The following is a 5,359-nucleotide window of genomic DNA, read 5'->3' as shown; positions in this document are numbered from 1 at the left end:
ATGCCAGAGACAGTAACAACAAAGTCTCCAATGGAGACGTTACTGGGCCCGCTCGAGCAAATCAATGATCAATGGGAGGGCCTTTACTTACATATATATATATATATATATCTGTAAAAAATATTTCCCTCTAATATTGGTTGCCTATTATTTTGAAACACATCAAATATGGTGTGGTACTCTTGGAGTATGGGTAGGGTGTGTCCTATGAAGTGCCGCGCAGTCCAGGAATAGTTTGACTCCTGGGTGAGGCTCAGCCTGAGAGTGTGGAGAGCGGCTCTGAACATGGTGGCAGTTGAGTTCTGGAGGTTTTTGGCTGCCGGAGCTGGGTTGCTTGGGGCAGGGGGTGTCTCACCCGGTCCCCTCTGGGGGGCCTCGAGTGAAACAGCCTGGAGTGGGGTTCAGTGGCATGGTTATGGTGAGCGTCAAGTTATGCTCCCTTCCGGGAAAGAAGGGGATGTGATCTCTTTTCTTCTTTCATAAACATAGGCATGCATTTGTATAAACTTCCCCCTTAGTAAAGCTTTTGATGTATTCCATAGATTCTGGCAGGTAGTGTTTTTATTCTCATTAGTTTCAAGGAAACTTTTTTATCTTTGATTTCCTTTATGATCCAATTCTTGTTTAGCAGTGTTTGTCCAGATTCCAAGTGTTGGGAGTTTTCCACATCTTTTTACTGTGGTTAACGTCTACATTCCTGGTATTGTGGTCTGAGAAGGTAGTTTAAAAAATTTTTATATTTATGAATTCATGTGCTTTTGAGTTGTGCCCTAATATGTGATCTATACTGGAAAAATGTTCCATGTGCATTAGAGAACAATATTCTTTTTTGTTTGGGAGGATGGGGAGCTCTGTATATGTCCAATAATCTCAGTTCTTTCAGGTTCTCATTTAGGGATCTTGTATCTTTTGTGATGTTCTGTCTAATTGATGTGTATAGAGGGGAAAGTGGTGTGCTAAAGTTTTCTATTACTACTGTGTTTCCATTATTGTATTTACGGAACACATTATGTTTGTGAGCAGAAGCTTTACAAACTTTGCTGACCCTTCATTTGCTACATAATATTGATGACAGTAGCAGGTAGGGCGTTTGCCTTGCACACGGCCTGCACGCCCAAGCTGGGTTCGATTCCTCCACCCCTGTTGGAGAGCCCGGCAAGCTACCTAGAGTATTTCGCCCACATGGCAAAGCCTGGCAAGTTACCTGTGATGTATTCGATATGCCAAACACAATAACAACAAGTCTCACAATGGAGACATTACTTAAGCAGTGTGCATAATACACTGTAATTACTTTCCTTATGTTGAATGGATTTGGTCTAATATAAGTATGGCTGTATCAGCTTTATTTTTGTCTTCCATTGGCTTGTATGATTGTTTTATATCCTTTTGCACTAAGTCTGTATATTTCCTGAGAGCATAAGTGTGTTTTCTGTAGGCAGCAAATGAATGGGTTTTATTTTCTGATCCATCTAGCTACTCTAAGTCTTTTATAGGGGAGTTTAGTCTATTGAAACTTAGAAAGATTATTAACATAAACTGCTTTGTTGCCATTTATGTTTGTTTGCATGTGTGGTCCAGTTGTTTATGCAAGAATTTTTTCTAGGCAGCTTTTTAGTAATTCTTGCAGATCATTTTTTTGAAAGGTTGCCAGCTGTTGTTTGTATGAAAAAGTTATTATTCTTCCCTCAAGTCTCAATGATAGCTTTGTAGGGTAGTGGACTCTAGACTTGAAGTTTGTTTCAATCACTAATTTGAATATATCATTCCACTCTTTCCAGGCTTGTAAGATGTAGTATGGAAGATTTGGTGGGATTCTTATGTTGTTTCCATTATGTTTCAGTTTTTACTTTTCTCTTCTTGCTTTAAGTAGTCTTCCTTTGTTTTTCTTTTGATTTTATCATTTTTATTAGTATGTACCTTTAGTGGTCTCTTGTTTGAGCCTATTTTTTGGTATTGTTTACTCATCTTGAATCATCTTGAATCTGTTCAGAAGCTTCTCTCAAGATATCAGGAAAGTTCTCAGTTATTATTTCTTTGACCAAAGGGTATTTTCCTTTATCGTTTTCACCAGAAGGTATTCCTGATTTAAAGAAAATTTGCCTTGAAAATTATCTACCAAGAATTTCACATTCTTTTTCGTCTCATTTACTTTCTTTTCTTTTTTCATTTTTATTTTATAAAGTTGTTCACAATATTTGATTAAATTTAATATTCAAACACCAATCCCATCACCATTACACCTTCCTACCACCATATTTTGGGTGTTTCCATCCTGAATCCCAATCCCTGCCTCAAAGCAGAACTAAAAAAATATAAAATTTCCCTCTAAGATTGGTTGCCTCCTACTTTGAATCCCATAAAATGTGGTGTGGTACTCTTAGACTGTGGGTAGAGTGTGTCCTATGAAGTACAGCCATGTGGTCGAGGGAAAGGTTCACTCATAGGTGAGGCTCAGCCCGAGCATGTGGAGAGGGACCATGAGCAGGGCGGCGGTTGGGTTCTGGAGGTTTTTCTCTACCAATTCTGGGTCCCTTGTGGTGAGGAGAGGTCTCACTCACCCACCTCCGGAGCACCCTGAGTGAAACAGCCTGGCGCGGGGTCTGGTGGCATGGTTATGGTGAGCATTATGTATCCTTTTTTCCTTTTGTTATTTTTGATGGATAATATTTTTTCTTCAACATCACTGATCCATTCCTATGCTCATTGAATTTTGCTGCTGTGACTTCCTGTTATATGGCTTGTCTCCTTGGATTAAATTTTTATGAAATTTTGGCTACTCTGGATTAGTTTTACCGTTAGTTTCTTGGATTATTCTTTAAGTGATAGTTTTATTTCCATGGACATTGCATGGAGCATTGGCTTGAGTTCCTCGTTGATGAGTTTGTGCATTTATTTGAGCTCAATGATTTGCCAAGATTTCAGTCTCTGACTGCCAGTGCAGGTGGAAACTTTTTTTACAGTTGTTCTGAAAGATTATTTGGTGCTACGACTTGAGTTTAAGATGCAAGCGATCTGAGGTCTTATCTAATTTGTTATTTTTCAGAAAGCTGTACATATAATAATGTATTTGTCCAACAATATCTGTGCCCTTAGAATGTTACTTCACTGATCATTCAGTTCAGTGTCTAATATATCCATTTATATAGAAAGGTTAAAATAGATATATTATGGGGAAAAAGAAAAGATATAAGAACTCTTTAAATTGGTGGGGATGAAAGGGTAGTTATGCCCAGCATGGAGGTCATGGGATGGGATGGGGGTGATGCCCTTGACACATTTGAATGACAAAGAGGCCAACATCAGTTTTATGGGTCCTTGGTCCATGCCCAGGATTATAGATGCATTTGGTAAGGCTTTTTGGTCAATTGGGACTCATGAAAAGGTCACAGAAAGCAAAGATATAGCTGGCCCGCATGGTGGCTGCACCCTTGACTCATCTAAATTATGAAATAGCCAAGTGTTAATTTTCTTGTTCCTTGGGGGCATTCCATGTGTGCAATAGGGGTTTGGGAGGGGCTTCCTAGGTTCAGGGGACCCAGAAAGAGGTCAAAGACGGTGCAGAGATCATGGGGAGAGATGTGATATGCTACCCTTGATGCACCTGAATGACAAAAGAGGCTAACATCTGTTTTCTGGACACTTGAAAAGTGCCCTTGGTTCAAGAGAAGTTTAGAAGAGCTCAGATTGGGGACCCAGGATGATGTTACAGATGGTGCAGGTGTGTTGGATTGGGATGGAGAGTAGTGCCATTGATGTACCTGAACAAAGAAAGAGTTTAGCATCATTTTTGAATCTTTGGGGTTGTACCCTGTGTTATAGAGGGTTTTGAGAGTGGGTTGTGAGATGGGATGGGGGATTTTGCCCTTGAAGCACCTGAATGATGAATTAGGCCAGCAGTAGTTTTTTTGTAAAGATATTTTTATTGAATCATTGTGAGATAGATCCTTACAAAGCTGTTCATATTTATGGGGGACGGTGCGGAGGGTAGGTAAGACAGAAGGAAGAAATATGACAATAATAATTGGAAATGATCATGCTGGCAAGAACTGAGTTTTAAAAGTAGCTAAAGGTTATACATGATAACCTTTCAGTATCTGTATTTCAAATGAGCATCAGTTATTTGTACCCTTGATGCATGTCCTGAGTTTTATAGAAGTTTGGGAGGGACTTCTTATGTTCAAGGGACCCAGAAAGAGGTCATAGATGACACAGAAGTCATGAGGTGTGGTGGAAGCTGGTGCCATTGACGTGTCTGAATGATTAAAGAAGCATCGCTTTTCTGGGTCTTTGGGGTGCACGTCCTGGATTCGAGAAGGCTTTATAAATGTCTTCCTTAGACCCAGGAAGATGTCACAGAGAGCACAGAAGTCATAGATATGAATGGGGGCTGGCTTACTTAATCTGCCTAAATGGCAAAAGAGTCCAGCTGCAGTTTTCTGGGTTCTTAACTGCGTTCTCTGGGTTCCAGAGAAATTTGATAGGGAATGCCTCTTTCTGGGGGACCCAGAAATAGGTGTTAGAACATGTTGAAAACAACTCTTTTATGAACAATTTTGTAAATAATGTTGTTGTAGTAGTCTTTTTATCAGACCTTCTTGGGGATGTGGATATAGAACACTTGTCTTGCATACCTTAGTGCACTTGCTATATATGCAGTAAAACCAAGGTTCAATCACCAGCATCCCAGATAGTCACCCCAAACAGCACCAGATATAATTACAGAGTGCAGAGTCAGAAGTGCCTCCTGAGAATCACTGGGTGTGATCCAAAAACAAAACAAATGAAATAAAACCCCTAAAATATCAGATCTTTACTTTCCTTACCACTGAGATACCATCTCAAGGACACAGGAGCAATCTCATTTGATTAGTTATTGTTAGAATAACAAATCATAAGCAGTAGTCACTCAGTATAAAATAATCATATCAGTATTCAGAATCTAAAACTGAACTTTAAGCACTAGGAAAACTCCGAGGACAAAGGGATAACATGAATTTATCCACACTCACTGACAGTGACAGAATTTCTGTTAAATCCTTAAGCTCAACAAAAATTCTGAGTCTCGGGGTGGGAGCAATAGCACAGCGGGTAGGGCATTTGCCTTACAAGCGGCCGACCCGGGTTCAATTCCAGGCATCCCATATGGTCCCCCGAGCACTGCCGGGAGTAATTCCTGAGTGCATGAGCCAGGAGTAACCCCTGTGCATCACCGGGTGTGACCCAAAAATAAAAAATATAAATAAACAGTTCTGAGTCTCATCTAGGAGGACCTCAAATAAACACTCCATAAAATGACAATGGAAATAAATCAATCACTAAAAGCTATATCAAACTGAATCAAGAAAGATCTGAACAA

Source organism: Sorex fumeus, unplaced genomic scaffold, assembly GCF_029834395.1.
Source record: "Sorex fumeus unplaced genomic scaffold, SorFum_2.1 ptg000073l, whole genome shotgun sequence".
Classification (NCBI taxonomy): Eukaryota; Metazoa; Chordata; class Mammalia; order Eulipotyphla; family Soricidae; genus Sorex; species Sorex fumeus.
Note: the sequence above shows the minus strand (reverse complement) of the source record.